The 26,938-nt window shown below is 42.5% G+C and overlaps 1 long non-coding RNA gene across 1 annotated transcript; it reads right to left on the minus strand.

Annotated features, from left to right (window-relative positions):
• Positions 1–1,077: 1,077 nt before the first annotated feature.
• LOC124132898 lies at positions 1,078–26,815 on the minus strand. The gene is made up of 2 exons (XR_006860837.2): positions 26,657–26,815; positions 1,078–2,951 (listed from the first exon to the last, which is right to left on the minus strand). It is a non-coding gene; the product is annotated as an uncharacterized LOC124132898 (long non-coding RNA).
• Positions 26,816–26,938: the final 123 nt, after the last annotated feature.

Here is a 26,938-nt window from a genome sequence, read left to right on the forward strand (position 1 = left end):
AATGGGACGAATGGGCCAAATGGCATTGGGATCCCCCATGAGTGTCCGTCGACTAAAGTCACGAGACACCATGCCTACCCGTAACCTTCGTAAGTCTCCGTCACATATTCGACCCTTTCCGTTAAGTTCCGTAACGTCTCAGGCATGACGAGGTAAAATTGCGCTAACAGTGGACGCAGCTCAGTTGGTTAGCTGTCGGGGCCGACGGATTCTCACAGAAACTGGTTGCTTGTCTTTGAGACACGAGACCTTCGGCAGAGATCGTCCTCACGAGAAGTTGTGGTACTGTATTCTAAAGGTGCACCCGCTCTGGAGGCAAGTAACTGAACACGGTCATCCATCCCGCGACCAGCTTAACTCCGCCTAATTTGTGACCTGAGTACGCGATCGTGAACATCCGGGTTAAAATTTGTCCTCAGCAACACATGCTTGTCATAAGAGGCGACTAAAGGGATCGGATGATCAGGCTCGCTGACCTTGGTTGATGCATGTCATCGTATCCCAATTGCGTGCATCGATGCTCATGATGTCAATCACTTCATTGTTTTGTCCAGACTCGATTATTAACAGACCGCCGTCATATAGCAGGAATATTCCCGAGTATGGCGTTAAACAACAAACAAACGAACGAACGAACGAACGAAACAAAACAAACAAACAAACAAACAAACAAACAAACAAATCAACAAACCTGTGTACTCAAGCCAAGGAACCAAATCTTGGCGTGACCAACTGTGCGTATTGGATTACAGCGCCTTACACCACTGGACCCACGTTGGTCGTAAAAGGGAGTTTGGTTTAACACCGTTTTCAACAGTTCTTCATTTATACAAGGGCGAGACAGCTTGATGTAGGGGTAGGTGATGCAGGCCATAGGCTTTTACAACTTTGGTGAAACCAGTGATATGCTGCTGGAAAATGTAAAACATAGTCGGGTCGAAGGTTTTTGAAGCGCCTAAGGGACGTAACTCTGCACAGTGTATTGCGACGCCTTGAACGACTGTCCCCTTATCATAACATATAATGCTACCACGAGCATGCTAACGTTTCATGGTAAAAAAGGATAACGAATTTGTATAAATCAAAACAAATTTATTTCGATATAGATAATTTCATCGGAATTAAATTAACTTGATTGCTGATGCCAAACAACAATACAATATCTTGATGCGTACAATGCTCAGCGTCGCTGTATAACGAGGATCTGGATTAGGCCACAACAAAAGGAGTATTAGTTCTTCATCATTTTACGTTCCAAGACCGCTTTCAGTTGTTATGACAATGGTTTTCACAGTGAATGAGTATGGTTTTACGCCGCTCGTAACAATATTTTAGCAATATCTTGTCGGGGACACCAGTAATGGGCTTCACACATTGTACCCATGTGGGGAATCGAACCCGGGCCTTCGGCGTGATGATTGAACTCTTTAACCACTAGGCTACTCGACCGCCCCCTTTTACTATCAGATACAGGATAGTTTCTTACACACACCTGCCTACACTGGCTGGCAAAATGTTCGGGACATAAAATGCGGAAACAACTGTGAAATAAATTAAATTAAGGATCTAGAGAGAGAGAGAGAGAGAGAGACCACATTCACCTATACTTAAAGATAATAATACACGACGATTTCTGCATTACTGTTATTGAGGCAAAGCCAAGTATATGTGTATGTAAACAAGCCACGAATAGGTTTTTAATATAAGTCTCATAATTCAGTATACAAAAAATTTATTTAGATAATGGCAGATGATGTCTACGACAGACAAATGTGGAATTGACAAAAGAAACAATCCCAATCTCATCATAATCAGATCTTAGTGCTCGCCCCTGCTTCGCGAAGATCTCAGGACACCCCTTTACGGGTCACATCAGAACGACTTTCGCGAACTTTGACCGACAAATCTAAAGATGGTCGACATCAGCCAATCAGAGAGCAGCTCTACTACCTCCTTTCCAGACTACGCTATGAAAAATATTTTTGCAAACGTCTCGATTCAAAATTTTAAAAGTCAACAAAAGAACATTCTGGAATGTCTTACAGATGAACTTTTCAGGGCTATGGAAAGTCTAGATCTCTTCTGTTTCAAACGTTTATCCTATCGAATCAGTCGTACAGACCATAAGTGTCTTTCGGAATGCTCCGCGTTTACCTTTACGAAGTTGCATAATTAGAAAACACATTCGGACTCTTACGATCTCGTAAGTGACGATCTGATTGGTCGGATGAAAGAGCGTTCTGACTTGACCTGTAATGTCCTCACATCTTTGTGTAGCGGCAGAGAGCACGAAAACATTATATAATTAATGAAGTTGAAACAATCAAGTCACAAAAAATTCAAGGTCATCAAGAAAGAACTGTTCGGGTCAAAGTTGAGGGTCAAAGTTCACGGGTAACATGTAGAATTTGTAGATTGTTTTTTTGGTCAACCACGCCTTTGCACACATTCACTGCTTGTTTCCTGTCATTGAACAAACATCCACGTGTGTTTAATGTTGAAAAGTTCATTCGTAACCCATCGCGGCACTCCGGGTCAAGTCGAATGAATGTTACGGCAAGGGCCGAGCGGTGACGAAAGGAATAAGTTCATTGTTTTCAATCCAGAAATTCAATCGAATTGTTTCTCACTGTTAAGCTGGCTTTCATTTGAACACAGTCCTTAAAGAAAAAAAATAATTTTTGAATCTTATTTCATGAACCAATTTTCAGCGTCAGTGTCACCAGTGACGGTCCCTCTTTGGTTCGATCCATATATGCTCGAAGCAGTGTGTTCGGAGCTCTTTGTCCACGCAACACTCCTCGTATATCTTCGGCTTGTCGTAATGGGAGCTGCAGTAATAGCACTTCATGTCCGTTTCTTTGTCAGCGCAGGCGGACGGTCTGGCGGACCCGCTGCGGAGGAACATTAGCTGCAGGAACAGTAGAACCACAATGAACGGCCGGGACATCCTGGAACAGAAAGAATGTTAATGTACGACTGATTATTTCAATCAAAGAAAATCAAGGACATTCGCGGATCATCGTGTAATTCCGGATCCATTCGTCACCATTCGTATCTGTCCATACCTCACAAGAAGACACTTGGTTTGTCCCGGAAAGAAACGAGCGGTAACGAATGAAACCTCCATCGTGGTGTGAGTGAGTTGGGTTTAACGCCGCTTTAAACAGTATTACAGTGATAGCACGGCGTGTCAGCTTAATGTGAGAGGAAAGCCCGAAGTGATGCAGGTCTCAGACGTTTACCACTTCGGTTAAACGCACAAGCACGGGTATGTTGTTAATAAACCCAGAAACGTAATCGGGGTGAACTGGGATTCGATCCCACAATCATAGGGACGCAACTCTGCACAGCGAATCGCGGCGCATTAGACGACTGCCCCCAAAGTCAAAGTAGATATGGTTTCCTGGAGGCGACGAGTAGCAGTAACCCATGGGAAGACATTTAATGTAAAGGAGGTTGTGTAGGTGAGTGAGTGAGTGAGTTGGTGGATGAGTGAGTGAGTAAGTGAGTGGGTGAGTAGGTGGGCGCCTCAGACGACGAATGTTGGTTATTAGCCAATAATAATCAGTGACTCCCCCTAATGCCAGTTAGATTTAACGTCTCACAACCAGGACATAATGCGTGTCAAACTTGCTTGCTGGATGCGTGACCCAAGGTACTATACCTCTGGTTGTACTAGCAGTATCGGTATAACGCGAGAAATCTTGTGTAACGTAACGTGGCTATGTGTTGTCAAAGGATGACGTGATATTATTCGTAAGGTGGATTGTTTTTTTAAAGGTGAATCGAAAAGAGAAACATCCATTATATCTCTTGTTGTTTCATAACGAGAACATTGCTAATATCCTTATTCCGAATTATCTCTCCTGGTGAGCATTTAAAACCTGCAGATGACGAACCAAAGGGGGCATCCCAAATCCCAAGAAGATGGAAAAGGTGAAGATTTTTACAAGTGGGTATTGAGATTTGTCATTCCACATATCGTAATTGAAATAAAGTCTACGATGACTGATTCTCCGACGACTGCACCTCTGGTGTAATATCCCGACTTTCAGCTGCTCGGAAGGTGTTTTAATCAAGAATTCAACGATAGTATTTATTTTTCATATAGGGAGGTTTTTCAAATCATATTTCATTTCAGAAATTTATTTACATGTCTTTGAGTGAGTGAGAGAGTATGGTTTTACGCCGCTTTTAGCAATATTCCAGCAATATCACGGCGGGGGACACCAGAAATGGGCTTCGCACATTGTACCCATGTCGGGATTCGAACCCGGGTCTTCGGCGTGACGAGCGAACGCTTTAACCACTAGGCTACCCGACCGCCCCTACATGTCTTTGAGATATTCCCTTATCGTCGGGCTGGATATGACCTAGGGTTATGCATGCTCCACTCCACTTCATGTCAACCGTCACAAACTTACAAAATGATACTGAAGAAAATATTTTTATTCGGACATAAGATATAACACCAATTGTATTTTTCGTTAGGTCCATAATTATTATTCGTTGCGTGATTGTGTGCCAAATGGAAAATAATAGTGAAAAATCGGTTGCCAAAATGATGGTTGACGGACTATAACTCTGTCGACCGGCACTTCACAACTATGTATTTCCTGTGCGAGTTTCGCTTCGATCACAATTGTCTCGCGAGACTTCATAGCATGCAAGCGGCCTATCTCAAAACGCCAATATGCAAAGACATGTTGATTCAGAATTAAAAGTCAAAACTGGCAAATGATGCTTGGGCGTATTTTTGAACCGCAACAATCTAATGGAGGCAATCTGTGGCAGCCTTCTTTGTTTTGCATATTTAACGAAATAAGTTGGAGTAGGTTAACATGAGTTGAATTATGTGTCATGATACTTTTAGAAACACCTTTATGCATTTGCAAAACAAACCCATGGGCGAAATATTTTATTAACACCACAAATCGGTTAGATTAAGTAAAAATGAGTTGAATTATTTGTCATGATACTTGTAGAAACACCTTTATATATTTCATGAACATGAGTTTTGAGCAAAGGAACATATCCATGGACCACTCTTCGCCCATGGGCGACATAAATGTAGTTTAATTTTTTTAAATTTTGAGTTTACGAAACTTTTCTTTTCATATTTTCTTCCTTAGTATGTACCCATGATAACAGCATGTTGAATTTTGGAATAACCTTTGACCGAAAATGTCCACAGCATGGAGAGTTTCTTGACAAATGGATTTCGAGAATTAAAATAGGACGTGTTAAGTACATAAAGTACAAAATTACTTTTCTACTTTTCTTGGATCACTCCATTCTAATAGTTAGGTAACATAGGGTAGATCAGCCTGTGGCTTCAGTCATGACCTATTTTGTTTAAGGCGTGTGACAAATGGGACTCGTAGCTAATGGGAGGAGACCGATAGAGAGTCTGCCCAGAGAGTGGAAGGTCGGTGGTTCAATCATGTACGACGGCGGCGTGGCATCTCCGTGGGCTAGCACTATAAGAACGACATAAGTCCGGACTAGTCCAAGCAGCCACAGAGACGCACGTACACTACCCCTCCCCTCTACCACACACACACATGAACGCACACCCGTCGCCACGTAAGTGCAGTGATACTTAACGCGACCTTAAACCCCACTCAACCCTTGTCTCGCCTTGTTTAAAGAATTCGAAGGTTCTTCTGATGGTTAGGGCAGCAAGATTGGCGCTGGCCAAAACATGAGGTACAGATATGTACAATATCTGGTTATATTTACGAATGAAAAAAAACATGGAGCCATGTCTGCATTTTAAAAAATGTGTTTTGGTTGTTACAAACCATAACAAACTACTTAGCTGACGTTGACCATGGCGAGAACAATCTTACTTCACAGACAAACTTCACCTTAACCGCTATTTCATTCAATCCCGAGGAATACAATGTTTAGTGTCAAATCACTACCACCAGTCAAACAAAAATATATTCCATAACAACAAATGTCTTCCTGACCGCATGGGTGGTTCTTCACCCCCCCCCCCCCCCCCCCCCCCCACACACACACAGCCACTCACAATCCCACAAACAGCCACTCACAATCCCACACAAACAATCACTCTCTAAGTCATTCCAAAACAGTCACTCACCAACAGTCACTGTCTGTTTCCAGCTATATGACGGCGGTCTGTAAATAATCGAGTCTCGACCAGACAATCCAATGATTGACATCATGAACATCGATGCGCGTAATTGGGATACGATGACATGCATCAACCAAGTCAACGAGCTTGACCACCCTATCCCGTTAGTCGCCTCTTATGACAAGCCTAGTCGCTTGTAACGACAAGCATGTGTTGCTGAAGACCTATTCTACCCCGGATATTTACGGGTCCCAACAGTCACTGACAATCACTCAACAAGTCGCTCACAAACACCTCCTCACGAAACAATCAGTCAACAATCGTAAAGGTAACTTTGTGGATCGGGTGGTCAGGCTCGGTTGTTTGTGTGTCCAAATTCCCCGACGGTGTGGGGAGAGTGGGTGAGTATGGTTTTACGCCGCTTTTAGCAATATTCCAGCAATACCACGACGGGGGACACCAGATATGGGCTTTATACATTCTACCCATGTGGGGAATCGAACCCGGGTCTTCGTGACGAGCGAACGCTTTAACCACGAGGCTACCCCATCGCCCCCGACGGTGTGGGTCGCTGCTCATTATATCAATCACTGGTTAACGGGACAAAGTTAATGATTGACTGGTCATATTGCTTTAACATTGCCGATTGCAGCCTCATACAACATTCACGCACTCACAAGCACTCTCACACACCAACCTTCACCAACCATACACAATCTCTCATTGCTACTCATGATCAGGTTCTATCCGGGATGAATATTCAGCCATGACATTACTCCCAAAGGAAAAGATCAGGTGCAGGAAAGACGTTTGATATAATATAGCCCTCGAACCCGCGCACAACTTTACGAATTACTGTCACGCTCATCACGAAACAGATCAGTGTCTGCTGTTAAATGATCCAGACTTTTTCATATACTGACGTTCGTTTGTTTGTTTGTTTGTTCTTTAACGCCGCACTCAGCAATATTCCAGCTATATGATGGCGGTCTGTAAATAATCGAGTCTGGAACAGACAATCCAGTTATTAATATCATGAGCATCGATCCACGCATTTAGGATCGATGACATGTATCAACAAAGTCAGCGAGCCTGACCAGCCGATCCCGTTCGTCGCCTTTTACGACAAGCATCGTCGACTTTTACGGCAAGCATGGGTTGCTAAAGACCTATTCTACCCCGGATCTTCACGGGTCCATATACTGACGTAAAGAAATAAGGGAACATGCCCCAAAGGAAATGGCGTGTTTACCTTGGAAATAAAAAGTTACAGAGTTGAAGACTTTAAGATTTTAACTTTTAATTCATGTCAACTCTCTCGTCCCAACAACTTCTGAAATGCCGCTTAAGCATATAACCTGATGTTCTGTTGGATCGTACACACAGGGGACCACATGCACAAATAGACCTTAGCAGTACGACGACTCTATCTCCACTTGTCCAACAAAGCCTTATGACGTGTTACCACAACACCCGCTTCCATATCGCCATGCTGAATCATATGTGACGTTTCTTATAAACTTACTGGGGCGGTCGGGTAGCCTAGTGGTTAAAGCGTCCGCTCGACACGCCGAAGACCCGGGTTCGATTTCCGACATGGGTACAATGTGTGAAGCCCATTTCCGGTGTCCCCCGCCGTGATGTTGCTGGAATATGGCTAAAGGCGGCGTAAAACCATACTTACTCACTCACTTTTACACTTACTGACTCACAATCGCTTTGTGCACGGCTGCGCATCTTGCACAGGTACTGTTTTGGTTATATGACGTCACAGTCCAGAGCTTATGTCGGAATAACTGTCTTACTTCATTCTATTAATGTATATATATCGAAAGATGTCCCTGCTGACCAAGCTGTGAATGGGTACCCGTAAGGATGAGATGACCATCTAACGTCTTATAAGGCAACATGGTTTGTGTACTCAGCTGAGAATATAATTTAAGTGCACACTGATCAAAGGATCACTACTACTACTACTACTACTACTACTACTACTACTACTACTACTACTACTTCGTCACGCCGAAGACCCGGGTTCGATTCCCGACATGGGTACAATGTGTGAAGCCCATTTCTGGTGTCCCCCGCCGTGATATTGCTGGAATATTGCTAAAAGCGGCGTAAAACCATACTCACTCACTCACTACTACTACTACTGAAGATCCGGGGTAGAATAGGTCTATAGGTCTTCAGCAACCCATGCATGCCGTAAAAAGGCGACTATGCTTGTCGTAAGAGGCGACTAACCGGATCGGGTGGTCAGGCTCGCTGACTTGGTTGATGCATGTCATCGCATCCTCATTGCGTGGATCGATGCTCATGATGTCAATAACTGGATTGTCTGGTCGAGTCTCGATTATTTTCAGACCGCCGTCATATAGCTGGAATATAGCTGAGTGCGGCGTTAAACAACGAACTACTACTACTACTACTACTACTACTACTACTACTACTACTACTACTAATGAAGCATGTCATGACAGGGCATTCCACATTTTGTTGATAGTTCTGCACTGCTGATCTGTGCAGAAAATAGTGTCAACCAAACGAAGTAGCAGCGAAATCGGCCTTGAATCAGTTTTTCAAGAAGAGGCTGTCTGAACGACCACTGCATCGCCTTTATGTGCTGTGTGTTGAGAAAATAAGAAACCCTGCAGTCCTGTAAATATGAAATGTAGATTGTGCAATGACTTTAATGAGACTGCCCAACACATTACAAGTAGATGCCCAGCTTTGGCACAAACACGTACAATATCTTAAGCGACGTAGTGGAGTGGCTCGATCCTATTAGTACCGACTTCGCCATGCTTGTGGTTTTGACAGACAGACAGACATTCTTTATTTCCTCCAATACTTGAAGAGTACACATGAAAGTATGTTAGGTCAAATCATACATGACCTTTAATTAATCAAACGCAGATAACAAAAAATACATACAATGCCCTTCCAGTTAGGTGCTAGTGAACAGTAACTGTTATAAGATGTTTTGTTTGATGTGTAGCTGCAAATACGTACAAACTTTGAGACAACAAACACAAATTGTATCCAAGTGCTAAAATCAACACGACATAAAGTGTTGTGACCTCCTCCAAGCAAACAGTTCAAGATTGCAGTATCATCCTGGTCACAAAAGTTAATGAAATCGTTTATATGCAGCACTGAAGAAAGTTTATCGCACATCTGATTTCTCTGTTGTATGAGTCCATCACACAGTCAATGATGACATTTCTACAGTCCGGTACTATAGCGTGGCATAGTGTACAGGTAACATCACCAGGTTTTACTGATTTACTAATGTGATTGTCAAGATTCAGGAAAAACATGGCAAATATGCAGACTTCTTGGTGCCTTAGGTTTGGTACCTCCCATTCTGTTGACTGACATTGGGAGAGTACCTGGGTTTGCTACCAGGAATATAGCCCTTCTGACAATCTGGGTAATGCAGAAGGCTGCAGTGTTGGGGAGTCTTCACATTCTCCTAAAAGTTCTGGGTGGGTTTGACTAGGCAGCGCTTCCTGTAAGAAGTCCCATTCACTGTCTGGGCTGCGTGTAGAGGGGGCAAGGGCCCCGAGCTGACGATGAGCCTAATCAGCCTCACTGTGCCAGGATCACCCAAACCCTCTTTGCTGCATTTTTTATTTTAATCTGTAAATGTTTGTATGCATGTAGACAACGCACAGTCATCGTCCAGAAATCAGGATTTCTGGATTAACAGGGCTCGGTGCTCAAGAAGTATCATTGTGAAAGCAAATTATTCTTTGAATCTTAATTGTAACAAGGTTCCTGAACTTCATGCTGGAAAACATAATGATTATATGTCAGATACATACCGCTCGTGAATAGCGTGAACCAGTGAATGTTGCTTCACCCCGCGTCTCCACTAACAGGGCTTCCGTTGGGGTAACTTTCGCTCGGGGTAACATTGACTGATTGCCATACAAAATGTCATAACGATTCTTTTCAATTTTGGTGATGACATAGAAGAATAGCACTATGAAAATATCGTACTTTGTTCGAGCACATTAACCCTAATTATAACGTTACATATAACTATGAATGCGGTGACCTCGAGTGCTGGTTTGGCATCTAAGTCTGAGGATCATAAGCCGATGAAGGGGCTAGAAGTAGCATTGAAACGTTGTTACCAACAATACACAAGTTGTTATCCATATAGGTTTTATGTCTTGTTGACGACAGATGATCCAATGATCCGATACAGTGACTTGGCTGTTTGTGGAGATCATTGACCTCGCTTTCAGTCACTGGTGTCTTGTTGACTATAGATGATCCGATGATCCGAAACAGTGACTTGGCTGAGTGTGGAGATCATTGAGCACGCTTTCAGTCACTGGTGTCTTGTTGACTGTAGATGATCCGATGATCCGAAACAGTGACTTGGCTGAGTGTGGAGATCAATGACCACACTTTCAGTCACTGGTGTCTTGTTGACGACAGATGATCCGATGATCCGAAACAGTGACTTGGCTGAGTGTGGAGATCATTGAGCACGCTTTCAGTCACTGGTGTCTTGTTGACTATAGATGACCCGATGATCCGATACAATGAATTGGCTGATTGTGGAGATCAATGACCACACTTTCAGTCACTGGTGTCTTGTTGACTGTAGATGATCCGATGATCCGATACAATGACTTGGCTGATTGTGGAGATCAATGACCACACTTTCAGTCACTGGTGTCTTGTTGACTACAGATGATCCGATGATCCGATACAGTGACTTGGCTGAGTGTGGAGATCATTGAGCACGCTTTCAGTCACTGGTGTCTTGTTGACTGTAGATGATCCGATGATCCGATACAATGAATTGGCTGATTGTGGAGATCAATGACCACACTTTCAGTCACTGGTGTCTTGTTGACTACAGATGATCCGATGATCCGATACAGTGACTTGGCTGAGTGTGGAGATCAATGACCTCGCTTTCAGTCACTGATGTGACGGGCACAGAATCGATAACTAAGGATCTGGCCAACCTTTTGATATACTGGGGGGATGGAAATTTCTGAAAAATAATTGTTTCATACAAAAAAATTAGTTTACTTCAGGTTTTACTCTATAAAAATAAAACAGTCCTTTTCTCCAAAACAGATTCCATTGGGCGTAAAAGGCAAAATAACGACGGATGGATCACTATAACAAGTGATGATAGGGAAAGCTTTCCTGCCCTACCGGTAGCACCCGACACTCACACACTTGGCATAAAATGTGAGAGTTTGTTGCCGGACGCCGCCAAGCACTTCTCCCGCCATGCAAGTCCTCACAAAGTGTTTTAAACAAAGTTCGGCTCTTCTTTTACAGAAAAAGTTCGTATGTCCTGAATCAGCGACTGTTAAACATTGTATGTCTTGAAGCATTGACTGTAAAACATTGTATGTCTTGAAGCATTGACTGTAAAACATTGTATGTCTTGAAGCATTGACTGTAAAACATTGTATGTCTTGAAGCAGCGACTGTAAAACATTGTATGTCTTGAAGCAGTGACTGTAAACATTGTATGTCTTGAAGCAGCGACTGTAAAACATTGTATGTCTTGAAGCAGTGACTGTAAACATTGTATGTCTTGAAGCAGCGACTGTAAAACATTGTATGTCTTGAAGCAGCGACTGTAAACATTGTATGTCTTGAAGCAGCGACTGTAAAACATTGTATGTCTTGAAGCAGCGACTGTCAAACATAGTATGTCTTGAAGCATTGACTGTAAAACATTGTATGTCTTGAAGCAGTGACTGTGAAACATAGTATGTCTTGAAGCAGCGACTGTAAAACATTGTATGTCTTGAAGCAGCGACTGTCAAACATAGTATGTCTTGAAGCATTGACTGTAAAACATTGTATGTCTTGAAACAGTGACTGTAAAACATTGTATATCTTGAAGCAGTGACTGTAAAACATTGTATGTCTTGAAGCAGTGACTGTAAAACATTGTATGTCTTGAAGCAGCGACTGTAAAACATTGTATGTCTTGAAGCAGCGACTGTAAAACATTGTATGTCTTGAAGCAGCGACTGTAAAACATTGTATGTCTTGAAGCAGCGACTGTTAAACATTGTATGTCTTGAAGCAGCGCCTGTTTAACATTGTATCATAATGTCTTGAAGCAGCGACTGTTAAACATTGTATGTCTTGAAGCAGTGACTGTAAAACACAGCACGTCTTTAGCAATTCCCAGACCACCGTGGTCACCACACTCACCGCCTAAAGAGATGTTTCCAATGTGTACCACTTAATGACAAAACTAACAATTATTGTTACCACAGCGTGTCTTTAGTCTTATCACGATATGCTGCACGTGATTTCCAGACTTTACATGTTAATCCTGCACGAGACAAATACGGCATCTCTGACGTCCCATGCGATGCGTTCATAAGCGTCAGTTCACACAACATAACAGTATGTTCGTTTGTGCATCGAACCAATCTAATATCTCTTGAATATGAGCAATTCTTCATATATTAACCAACATGTATTGTATTCGCGTTTCTTTAGGCGGTGAGTGCGGTGTAAAATAGCATTCACTCATTCACTCCTAACACAGTGTGACGAATTTCTTAAGGACATCAACTCAGTGATCATAGACACCGGCAACTTTAACAACGAGACTACATGTTATATAGCAATCAACAGAGGCGCATTCAAGTATCACGGTGCTCTCTCCTTAATCCCTGGCCACAATCGCACTCTGATCAAATATCTCAAGATGATGTTTCACAAAGGCACCATGTCGGTAGAAGTCAATGATACTAGTTTCAAATCTATCTAACCATTGAGTAATGCCTCTACGGCAGGGCCTAAGTGTCAGATTCATAAGCCCCGACCATGGATAATCGGTCTTGGCTGAGCATCAACACAAGATTGGAAGCTCTCCGGAAATAACAGACCAGAGTGATGTCAACACACCATTCCTTACTTCCGCCGAGGTCGACAGAGACGTCTTACAACCACAACCACAAACTTTCCCGTCCAGTTTGAAATTCAAATGTCATGGCTCGGAGCGTGCCAATAATCCCACAGTGCCACTAATCTGCTTGATTTACATCCAGACCAGCATTGAAAGTATTTCGTTTAAATCATCCATGATTAAAACCTGTGTGAAGCCTCATATGCCCTGATCGGGGTTACAAATTCCTGGCAATTCATGGTAGTAATCTCTGCGGGAGAATTCCTTACATAAGGTCCTGATGTAAAGTGCTGCAATCAGCTGATGACCCCCTCGTGCATAAGCGGGTCCCCGCCGTTCAACAGTAACAACGCTATGATTACGTACGCCGTTCATACAATTATGTCCTTGAAAGAAACTGGCGACTGCGTCTCCTGGATACTTTCAGGGCTGGAGGCAATGCTCGCTGTGGGCACGGGGCAGTCAATCAGAGAAATAGTGTTACGTTGTTCTGGGGTAGATCACAATGTATATCCCACAACGTAACGGTTGAATCAGAATATTGAGTTGGTTTTCAGCAGCTTTGAATTTCACGGGAGGAAAGCAGGTCTTGGGCGTATTTCATTTCGGTTAAACCCACGATTACGGGATTGGATAAATTACGGGATACAAGAAGAGGTTCCTGGTACGCCTAGGGGACATAACTCTAAAAATATAAAAAAATGGACTTCGTGATCACTGATGTGATTCGAACCTGGGTCTTTGGCGTGAGGAGCGAAGGCCTCAACCACTTAAAGAAATTGTCATGAAACAATCATGTCATGATATTGCTGCAGATTTGTTAAAACAAGTTGTTTGTTTGTTTAATGTATAACGCCGCATCTAGCAATATTCCAGCTATATGACGGCGGTCTTTAAATAATCAAGTCTGGACCAGACAATCAAGTGATTGACATCATGAGCATCGATCTAGGGATACGATGACATGCATCAACCAAGTAAACGAGCTTGACCACCCGATCCCGTTAGTTGCCTCTTACGACAAGCATAGTCGCCTTTTAAGGCAAGCATGGGTTGCTGAAGACCTATTCTACCCCGGAGCTTCACGGGTCTTTAGTATTTGCAAACAAACATGGTGTTACCCTTGTTTTTATCAGCGATGGAGTCACTTCGTCAGTTATCATTTTAAAATTATAGTTTTAAATACCGAAAATATAGTGATATGTGACAACTATGTCTACTTGTTCAAGTCAATGTTTGATTGATCTGGAAAATAGTTTACCATGAAACATTTCAAAGAAGACAATATTCATTAAAATAGTCTTGTTTCATGTTTGTTGTTTAACGCCGCACGCAACCATATCCCCGCGGCGGTGCGTACATCGAATCTGAACCAAACAATCCAGTGATAGACTCCATGAGCATCGATCTTTGCAATTGGTATAAGATAACATTAATCACGGACCTATATAACAAGTCCGTGCATTAATCAACCAAGTCAGCGAGTCTGACTACCATGCCATGCCGCATCGCAGTAGCAAGGCTCCTCAGAGGCAACATTGGGGCCACGGGTGGCCCAGTCGTCTGACGCGCCGCGATTCGCTGTGCAGAGTTGCGTCCCTTGGGCACGCCAGAACCTATGATTGTGGGTTCGAAACCCGGTTCGCCCCGATTATGTTTCTAGGTTTGCCAGCACCATACCCGTGCTCGTTGGTTTCACCGAAGTGGTAAACGTCTGAGACCTGCATCACTTGGGGCTTTCCTCCCACATTAAGCTGGCACGCCGTGATGTAACTGGAATACTGTTTAAAGCGGCGTTAAATCTCACTCACTCACTCAGGTGCAACATACCCATGCCGGGGTTGCTTCGATAGTTCGAAACCGATCATTTGAGTGAGTGAGTATTATTTTTTAGTCGCCTTTTGAAATATTCAAATATCACGGCGGGAAACACCAGAAATGGGCTTCACAGTATTGTACCCATGTGGAGAATCGAACCCGGGGTTTCGGCTTTAACTACTGGGCTACCCCACCGCCCCAAGGCCTCCAAGGAGGTAAAGGTCAAAGAATGGCATCACTTCAGGCTTAACACCGTTACACCAATCTCACCTATGCACTTGGTTATCTCTGTACAGCTGCATTTATCTTGTATGTACTGTGTGGCTTCCGGGGAAGAGTATAGGTCCCCAGCAACCTATACTGGTCATAAGAGGCGGCTAAATAGGTTGGATGGTCAGGCTCGGGGACTTGGTTGATTGCGATTTACAGCCCTTTAGTCAGTCACAATAGGTGGTGGGCAACATACGGTCGACGACGCGTGTTTTAATCACCGAACATCAATTATGACTGTTAAACACCCACCTTGATGGCCTCACACTACCATAACGACGGGGGATGAGAAGTGACATATCTCGATACGCTTAATGACTGAGCTATTGCGTTACTCTGTTAGCGTGTGATGTGATGAAGTTGGATGCTGTTGTTTGATCAGGTGCTATCATCGCACTGGGAGGTCAGGCTCGCTGACTTGGTTGATGCATGTCATCGTATCCCAATGGCGTGTATCGATGCTCATCGTGTCAACCACTGGATTGTTTCGTCCAGACTTACTATTGGCAAGCCGCCGTCATAGGCTGGAAATGTTGAGTACGGCGTGAGGTATCAGTAACAGTGGACAATGTTTGTGTAGTCCAGTGTACAATGTAAACAATGTTTGTGTGGTCCAGTGTACAATGTGTACAATGTTTGTGTGGTCCAGTGTACAATGTGTACAATGTTTGTGTGGTCCAGTGTACAATGTATACAATGTTTGTGTGGTCCAGTGTACAATGTGTACAATGTTTGTGTGGTCCAGTGTACAATGTATACAATGTTTGTGTGGTCCAGTGTACAATGTGTACAATGTTTGTGTGGTCCGGTGTGCAATATGTACAATGTTTGTGTGGTCCAGTGTAAAATGTATACAATGTTTGTGTGGTCCAGTGTACAATGTGTACAATGGTTGTGTGGTCCGGTGTGCAATATGTACAATGTTTGTGTGGTCCAGTGTACAATGTATACAATGTTTGTGTGGTCCAGTGTACAATGTGCACAATGGTTGTGTGGTCCGGTGTGCAATATGTACAATGTTTGTGTGGTCCAGTGTACAATGTGTACAATTTTTGTGTGGTCCAGTGTACAATGTGCACAATGGTTGTGTGGTCCGGTGGGCAATATGTACAATGTTTGTGTGGTCCAGTGTACAATGTACACAATGTTTGTGTGGTCCAGTGTGTAATGTTTGTGTTGTCCAGTGTACAATGTTTGTGTGTTCCAGTGTACAATGTGTACAATGTTTGTGTGGTCCAGTGAACAATGTGTACAATGTTTGTGTGTGGTCCAGTGTACAATGTTTGTGTGGTCCAGTGTAAAATGTGTACAATGTTTGTGTGGTCCAGTGTACAATGTGTACAATGTTTGTGTTGTCCAGTGTACAATGTGTACAATGTTTGTTAGGTCAAGTGTACAATGTTTGTGTGGTCCAGTGAACAATGTCTACAGTGGTTGTGTTGCCCAGTGAACAATGTGTACAATCTTTGTGTTGTCCAGTGTATAATGTGTACAATGTGTGTGTGGTCCAGTGTACAATGTTTGTGTTGTCCAGTGAACAATGTCTACAATGTTTGTGTGGTCCAGTGAACAATGTGTACAATGTTTGTGTTCTCCAGTGAACAATGTGTACAATGTTTGTGTGGTCCAGTGAACAGTGTCTACAATGTTTGTGTGGTCCAGTGAACACTGTCTACAATGTTTGTGTTGCCCAGTGAACAATGTGAACAATGTGTGTGTGGTCCAGTGAACAGTGTCTACAATGTTTGTGTGGTCCAGTGAACAATGTCTACAATGTTTGTGTTGCCCAGTGTACAATGTGTGTGTGGTCCAGTGTACAATGTATACAATTTTTGTGTGGTCCAGTGTACAATGTGTTCAATGTTTGTGTTGTCTAGTGAACAATGTTTGTGTGGTCCAGTGTACAATGTCTACAATGTTTGTGTGGTCCAGTGTACAATGTGTACACTGTTTGTGTAGTCCAGTGAACAATGTGTACAATGTTTGTGTGGTCCAGTGAACAATGTGTACACTGTTTGTGTGGTCCAGTGTACAATGTGTACAATGTTTGTGTGGTCCAGTGTACAATGTGTACAATGTTTGTGTGGTCCAGTGAACAATGTGTACAATGTTTGTGTTGTCCAGTGAACAATGTGTACAATGTTTGTGTGGTCAAGTGTACAATGTGTGTGTGGTCAAGTGAACAGTGTCTACAATGTTTGTGTTGTCCAGTGAACAATGTATACAATGTTTGTGTGGTCCAGTGAACAATGTGTACAATGTTTGTGTGGTCCAGTGAACAATGTGTATAATGTTTGTGTTGTCCAGTGAACAATGTGTACAATGTTTGTGTGGTCCAGTGAACAATGTGTACAATGTTTGTGTGTACAATGTTTGTGTTGTCCAGTGAACAATGTGTACAATGTTTGTGTGGTCAAGTGTACAATGTGTGTGTGGTCCAGTGAACAGTGTTTACAATGTTTGTGTTGTCCAGTGAACAATGTGTACAATGTTTGTGTGGTCCAGGGTACAATGTTTGTGTGGCAATATATACAGTATAGTCTTGTATGTTACTACGCGTAGGTATATCAAGGCTAAAATATGGCCCAGACTCGTGTCAGTTGAAGACTTTCATATCTGTATTTCAAGCATCCGTGTCTACCAAGAAGATATTTCTTATACATTGTTTGTATATACGTAAATATAAGCGACACAACCCATTCCATATTCATAACAGTCGATTGTACGATTCGGACTATACCAGGAGCAAGAGCGGGCTAATCACTATCACATAACAATGGTTATACGCCATTCCGTTGCCTTAGTAACGCATCTTTTATTCTATACATCTTATACATTATCGTATTTTTTCTTTCACAAACTTGAATTCAATTAGTGCTCTCAACAAACCCAGTTAGCAATACTCGCCGCTATGACATTATGAGTACATTTCTAATGAATAAACATATCTCGGAAGTGACAAGTACATATACGTGGCAATCTTTTATGCGTCAACAATTTGTTTGTATTGCATTGCAAGATTCCTTTAAATCATTAACAGTGATATTCTGTATTCGTTAACAATGGTGTCTGCATTACGTTAACAATGGTGTCTGTATTACGTTAACAACGGTTTCTGTATTACGTTAACAATGGTGTCTGTATTGCGTTAACAATGGTGTCTGCATTACGTTTACAATGGTGTCTGTATTACGTTAACAATGGTGTCTGCATTACGTTAACAATGGTGTCTGTATTACGTTAACAATGTGTCTGTATTACGTTAACAGTGGTGTCTGCATTACGTTAACAACGGTGTCTGTATTACGTTAACAATGGTGTCTGTATTACGTTAACAATGGTGTCTGTATTACGTTAACAATGGTGTCTGTATTGCGTTAACAATGGTGTCTGTATTACGTTAACAATGGTGTCTGTATTACGTTAACAATGGTGTCTGTATTACGTTAACAATGGTGTCTGTATTACGTTAACAATGTGTCTGTATTACGTTAACAATGGTGTCTGTATTACGTTTAACAATGGTGTCTGTATTACGTTAACAGTGGTGTCTGTATTACGTTAACAATGGTGTCTGTATTACGTTTAACAATGGTGTCTGTATTACGTTAATAATGGTGTCTGCATTGCGTTAACAATGGTGTCTGCATTACGTTAACAACGGTGTCTGCATTACGTAAACAATGGTGTCTGTATTACGTTTACAATGGTGTATGTGTTACGTTAACAATGGTGTCTGTATTACGTTAACAATGGTGTATGTATTACGTTAACAATGGTGTCTATATAACGTTAACAATGGTGTCTGTATTACGTTAACAATGGTGTCTGTATTACGTTAACAATGGTGTCTGTATTACGTTTACAATGGTGTCTGTATTGCGTTAACAATGGTGTCTGTATTACGTTAACAATGGTGTCTGTATTACGTTAACAATGGTGTCTGTATTACGTTAACAACGGTGTCTGTATTACGTTAACAATGGTGTCTGTGTTACGTTAACAACTATTCCTGTATTATGTTATCAATATCTGTATTACCAGTCACGTATTATGTTAACAAATATATAACGGGATATTAAGTCCCTGGAACCGCCTGACAAACAAATACAAGTCTCAGTTCATGCATAACAATTCTTGATTTTTCGCATTCTCGATTACTTGGTGGATTAATTATTGGCCGGAATGTCCCCTGATTAAAAACGACCAGTGGAATCATTTTGATACAAAATAAATTAATGAGTGGCGACCTAAATGGTAATTTAGAACGTCATTCTCTTCCATTACACCGTTGTGACGACAGCACTCTAGCTCTAGCCCTGGTGGGGCAATTTCTGGCTACTATTGTGCGAGCCCAATCACCATAAAGGACCACGATGCCATTGTGCCATTTGTTCACCAATGACTACTTCCTGGCACACATACATGTACTTAGCACGACGATTCTAATGAGCTCACGTTAAAAGTGTGTGAATTACGACTATCATAAATCTGACTAAGCTTTACGACTACCGTAAATCTATGTTAAAGTAGTGGCTATACGACAGCCTATGGGATACATCTACAATTTTTAAAGTAAATGATGAGATAAGTTAGTCTTAGAGATACAACCACCATAATTCTGTGCTAAAGTAATGGACATACGACAATCATAGGGAAACGACTAACGGAAGTCTATGTTAAAGTATTGGAAATACAACAGTCTCAGTGATACATCGAACGTACGTTTATGTTAAAGTCGTAGATTTACGACAGGTTTATGGATACGACTTACGTCACTTTATCCAAACGTAGAGGAGATACGACAGTCTCAAGGATACCACTGACCCAAGTTTATGTTAAAGTATGGATGGGTTTGGTTTTACTAAGTTGCTGGCAACGTTCCCGCAATTCCACCAAAAGGATTAAGTTGCTATTTTCCAAGTCAAATTCACCACTGAAGGAATCTGTTCATTTACTCTGTATGGCAGTTGATATAAAAGTATACAGCCGAAGAGACCAGTGACTTAACTCACAGGATACATTAGGCCACGTTAACGCAGAACATAACAGAGCGAGTATCATAACGCATAGAGGAGGAAAAAACAACAGAAGACCTCCCTCCCCTTATAATAGTAATGATACAAATATGTATTTTAAAGAATATATAAAATAAATATAACAACACCTACTACCCCACCCCCCAAGAAAAAGGGAAATACAGAAAACAAATAAAAAGTAAAAAAGCATACCCAAACAAAATCAAAAAGCCAACAAACAGCAAAACAAACACACCATTCGTCACCATGACCTCTTTCCGTAACCGCAAGAAGACTCGTCCCCCTATCGATGAATGTTATGTGCGCGAATGACTTCAAGTTCTTTGGTCAAAGGATCCCTCAGGAATACTTTTTTATTTTACATGTCTTACATTTAAAAGTATACCCATGATACAGTTAAATGTATTCAACCATACTGTATAATACCGCAAGTCCCGATCTGCTTTAAATAACTGGTCAGCCAATGACCAACGCTTAGTCTCTGCAATTATATAATTTTGATAGAAACAAACAACTCCATCATTTACATTGAAAAAGGATTTGCATGTTTGTTGTTTAACGCCGCACTCGGCAATATTCCAGCTTTATGACGGCGGTCTGAAAATAATCAAGTCTGGGCCAGACAATCCAGTGTTTGATATCATGAGCGTCGATCTACACAATTGGGATAGGATGACATACATCAAACAAGTCAGCGAGCCTGACCACCCGATCCCGTTAGTCGCCTCTTACGAAAAGCATGGGTTCATTGAAAAGGAGCCCAAGTGAGATGGGAATCTGTGGAAAATCTAGAATTGCTTAATTTGGGGCTCAAGCATAACAGTAACGGCTGGGGGGAAGCGATAATAATATGGTTCAGGGACTGTAAGACAGACTAGGTCAGCCTGTCGGAGGCCCGAATCCCGCTAATTATAATAACGAGCAGACCTCTTGGCAAACACAGAAGGCGTCATTATCCGTCTCCAAATGAATGCAGCCAGGCGCCATATTGACAAATGGAACAATTTAACTATAGTCTTTAGTCGCACTGGCGATTAGAGCGATCAGTTCTGAGATACAAATGTATTATATCCCGGGGGAGTGATAACATTCCATCTGTCAGTCTCCAGGTAAAGGTGCACTTATTGCTCCTTGTCCGTGACGTAGAAAACCGTAATTTAAACAATTCCTCGTTACCAAATTAGGACCAGAATCACCACGTGATGGGGTTTCCGGGATTGAATTGGTTCCCAGCAAACTATGCAGTTCGTGAGTGAGTTAAGTTTTACACCAATTTGAACAGTATTCCAGTTATATTATGCTATGTCATCTTAAGGTGGGAGGAAGACGCAAGTGATTCAGGTCTCCGACGTTTACCACTTTGGTGAAACCCACGAGCACGGGTATGGTGCGGACAAACCTAATCGGGGCGAACCGGATTCGAACCCACGATCAAAGGTTTCTGGCTCTGCACAGCGAATTGCGGCGCTTATATTAGTCGACTGAGCCTCCCGTGTCCCGAGTTCGTAAGAGGGGACTTTAGGCTTGGGGACTTGGTTGATTGCGTGGATAGTTGCTCACTATATTATTGACATGATTGTCTGGTCATACCTGGATTATTTCTAGGCCCCCGTCATATAGCTGGATGGATAATGAGGATGGCGTTCGCCGCTTTTAGCAATATTCCAGCACAATCACGGCGGGGGATTCACACATTGTACCGAAACTGCCGGAAGACTTGAAGGGGTTCGAGTCCCCACAGTTTACGAACCAACATTACACCTGATATTGGCGTGGTCATATCAAGGTCACAATCATGTCTACGGTAGTGTTAGGTCAAGATCCTGGCTGAAGTGTGGGATTACACTATTCATACATCTTATGGAAACGGAGTTAAGTTTAGCCACACGTCACAAGGTATCACGTCTAGTTGCATGAAATGACCAGCGCAGTAATGTGCGTGTAATAGTCGTGTGAGTTCTGTTCAAACTTTTCACAAAATGTGTGTAGGGATACGTGTTGTGACATGTTATCCTCAGTATACCGAACGCACGCACACACGCACGCACACGCAAGAACACACACACGCACGCACGCAACAACACACACCCACTCACAGACAGAAACACACACACATTCACATTGACATACGTATACACACACTCAGACATGTGTACATGCACACGCAGACACAGACATACAGTGTCAGAAAGTAAAACACACGCACACACAGACACACACAGAGACACACGCACATGCACACGTAGACACAGCCGATCCCGTTAGTCGCCTCTTACAACGGGCATAGTCACCTTTTACAGCAAGCATGGGTTGCTGAAGGCCTATTCTAACCCGGATCTTCACGGGTCTCTCTTCTTCAGTGGTAGCAACAGCATTCAAATCCAGTGTCAAGCACGTTCCAAGTACCTGCCCACATACAATTTCACCCACTAGCTCCCCCCCCCCCCTTCCGACACATACGTCCATCCTCATTACCAAGTTAACCCTCCTGGATCATCAACTAACGGGATGATGTTGCTCATCCTAAAACCTAATATTCTTAATATTCCTCAAATTACTATTATTTCTAGTATTCCCCCAAGGAAAATTTAGTATCCTATTTTAACTTATCATATACAATATCTTTTTACCCGGATGCCTTTGTTGATAGCACAATGAAATATCACTTCCTATGCTCCAACAAGCGGCTTGAAATACAATACAAGTTCTGTGTACGATGAGGGTTGATATAAAAATATTATACTTCATAATAGTGTAAAAAGATACCCTGAACATTTTGTTTCGAATTCGTACCGGCTCTCGCAGAGACTAAAGACACCGTTAGTTTTAAAAAGACTTAAAAAAGAAAATAATATAGATGTATATTGTAATTACACACATACAGGAAATTACCAAATTTTGACTTTAGAATGAGCGTTACACACAATTGATGGCGGCCATTTAAGGACGTGTATCAGCCAAGATCTATAACTCATATCTATAACCCTTTCATGACTCTAATAAAAAACAATATATATTATATTTATTTAAGAACTGACTTTCACTTTGTGTGAGTTCATTGGAGTATGAACCTTCATAGATCGAGGCGGCAGTTTTACATACGCCGTGGCCTAGATATTCAGTCCTGAAGCACTCGGGTCAATTAAGCCTTTTCCCGTTCCCTTCACAATACATCGGACAATGTGGAGCAGTGATGTTGCATGTTTTCACTGTAAGCCGTGTCACGCCAAATCCCGCCGCATACAATTCGTATAACACGGCAGCCGTGTTTGAACTCAGCTAAAAGTAAAGTCGGCTAAGCGCAGCGGACCTGGGGTTTAAATATTCAAGATTGGAACACACTGATACGTTCAATTAACTGTGAACGTGGCAGGTAGTCCTCCAAAATAATCATATCGAGGGCCACCAAAAATGGGCTTTACGCAGTATGGAATCGGACCGATGACGATCGATTGGTTTCAACCGACGTCAGAACTTACCGGTATGATAAGTTCTGAACACGACACCTTCAGTTGGTTGGTTGGTTTGTTGTTTAACGCCGCAATCAGCAATATTCCAGATATATGACGGCGGTAAGTAAATAATTAAGTCTGGACCAGACATCCCAGTGACTGACATCATGAGCATTAATCCACGCAATTGGGATCGATGACATGCATCAACCAAGTCAGCGATCCTGACCACCCGATCCCGTCAGTCACCTTTTACGACAAGCATAGTCGCCTTTTACGGCAAGCATGGGTTGCTGAAGACCTATTCTACCCGGATCTTTACGGGTCTACATCTTCAGACTCGCCCCAGTCCAAAGGCACCTGGAGCCAGCATTGGCAGCAACCGTAGTGGAACTCCTACCTACATTTCACTATCGAGTGACGCAACACCTGGCTACAGTCGTGAACCTTTTATGATATTCAAATTGTTTCTTTTTCCATTTCACTTCAATTCAATATGAATAGTCATAATTGTTGTTAAGCACAGAAAATAATCTGTCTTAAAAAGTAACAGTCGTGTTATAATAAACTGGCTTAAAAATGAGGTTCGTGTTATAATCGCAAACAATAATATGTAAATGTATACCGCTGCCAATTTTCGTGCCACAACTGCGATGACGCCTTTCAATACAGTTCGCAGTGAGGTTGTCTAGTGGTTGAAGCGTTCGCTCATCACGTCAAAGACCCGGGTTCGCTTCCCAAAATGGGTACAATGTGTGAAGCGTATTTCCGGTAGTTGCTGGAATATTGCTAAAAGCGCCGTAAAACCACAATTAATCACTCACTCGCTACAGTTGGCATCATGGGACTCTAACAGCCAATCAGAAAGCTTGTTTGCGGGCAACTGAAGCTGATGGTTTTGTTGTCCGAAGATCTCATGTCACGAGTCGGGCAACTGGTGCATACAGCTTCCACACCCTAGCTTACGCTTGTCGCAGTGCTGAAGTGGCTTGTGTATGAAGGCCCTGGACCACATTCAACGGCGTTAACAGCAAATAATGCACGTGGTTCATGTAACAGAGAGCTGATTATATTGCCGAGTCTATGTTCTTAAACACACCTTAAATGTCATTCTCCGACTAATATATCAGTGTTACGCGAACGAGGAGATTACTGTGAGTGACTTAATTACTTGTGTCGGCGACTAAGTAGTAATCAACCCTGAGGTTAAGCATATTACTTGCACTGCGGCACCTGCAATCTCATATTGCTGCTGATGTCGAAGCGGGTTATTTGACTAAATGGGGGGTACTGAATGAGAAAGGGTGGAAGGTGAGGAATAATAGGTAGAGAGAGGGGGAGAGGGAGAGAGAGAGAGAGAGAGAGAGAGAGAGAGAGAGAGAGAGAGAGAGAGGGAGAGAGAGAGAGAAAAAGAGAGAGATCTGTTACTGTTGTAATCTTGCTCCCATCCCTTACTACTGTAACCTTGCTCCCATCTGTCACTGCTGTAACCTTGCTCCCATCTGTTACTACTGTAACCTTGCTCCCATCTGTTACTGCTGTAATCTTGCTCCCATCTGCTACTACTGTAACCTTGCTCCCATCTGTTACTAATGTAGCCTTGCTCACATCTGTTACTACTGAACCCTTGCTCCCATCCCCTACTACTGTAACCTTGCTCCCATCTGCTACTACTTTTACCTTGCTCCCATCTGTGACTACTGTAACCTTGCTCCCATCTGCTACTACTGTAACCTTGCTCCCATCCCCTACTCCTGGAACCTTGCTCTCATCTGTTACTACTGTAACCTTGCTCCCATCTGTTACTACTGTAACCTTGCTCCCATCCCCTACTCCTGGAACCTTGCTCTCATCTGTTACTACTGTAACCTTGCTCCCATCCTTTACTACTGTAACCTTGCTCCCATCTGTTACTACTGTAACCTTGCTCCCATCCCCTGCTACTGTAACCTTGCTCCAATCCCCTACTACTGTAACATTGCTCCCATCCCCTGCTACTGTAACCTTGCTCCCATCTGTTACTACTGCAACCTTGCTCCCATCTATTACTACTGTAACCTTGCTCCCATCTGTTACTACTGTAACCTTGCTCCCATCCCCTACTACTGTAACCTTGCTCCCATCCCCTACTACTGTTACCTTGCTCCCATCTGCTACTACTTTTACCTTGCTCCCATCTGCTACTACTTTTACCTTGCTCCCATCTGTTACTACTGCAACCTTGCTCCAATCAACTACCATAGTAACCTTGCTCCCATCCCCTACAACTGTAACCTTTCTCTCAGCGGCTTCTACTGTAACCGTGTGCCTATTGGCCAAGTGTTGTAACCTTGCACCTATTGGCTACCATTGAAACATTGTGCCTATTGGCTACTATTGAAACCTTGTGCCTATTGGCTACTATTGAAACCTTGTACCTATTGGCTACTATTGAAACATTGTGCCTATTGGCTACTATTGAAACCTTGTGCCTATTGGCTACTATTGAAACATTGTGCCTATTGGCTACTATTGAAACCTTGTACCTATTGGCTACTATTGAAACCTTGTACCTATTGATAAATCTCTTGCGGTCGTGTCGGTACCCTCACGATGTTACAGATACCCAGTAATTGGTGGCTGCAATGTACAGTTGTGTTTTAGTAGTAGACATATGTTCATCGGGAGGGTAGTGGCTGCATCCACTATTTAAATCATAACCGTACATTAATTGAAAACGAAAATGTATTTAACACAGCAGATACACGTCGACTGATGAATATACACCGTTTCCAACACCATCATCAATAATTCACCTGTATCAGAACTCATGAACAATCACATCGATTGAATACCGACTCAACCCAATCAGCAATACAAATTACATTATGAAACATGAAACATGAAAAACAAGTTCAAACAAATATATATTACTTCCGAGGTTACTACATCACGAAAGTTAGAATCGAAAACAAATGAACAAACAAGAAACACAATTAATTAATTGTTGCGGTATTTTTCCATGTACACATGTTCAGTTTTCATACTTTTATAACAGCCATGCAGGTCTTACCTGTCTTTAAGTGAAAAGCCTTGTCTCTCGTAGCGAGCTTTCTCTGTGCTGAGTGGTGATGCTCCTCGGCTTAATATATAGCATTGCGGTTCCTGGCAGACGGGAGCTGCCTATACCATATGCGTGTCACGTGGTCACGGCTTGATCTTGACAATTTAGTTTTCATGTGACGATACTCGGCTAAATGCCCCTGATGATGAAATCCTCGCGTTTAATAGTTAGACCTACTAATTTAAGTAATTGTGAAGGTGGGAGGGGTGGGTGGGTGTTGATGTGTTTGTT

This window comes from Haliotis rufescens, unplaced genomic scaffold (assembly GCF_023055435.1).
Source record: "Haliotis rufescens isolate VD_foot unplaced genomic scaffold, xgHalRufe1.0.p SCAF_18, whole genome shotgun sequence".
In the NCBI taxonomy this organism is placed as follows: domain Eukaryota; kingdom Metazoa; phylum Mollusca; class Gastropoda; order Lepetellida; family Haliotidae; genus Haliotis; species Haliotis rufescens.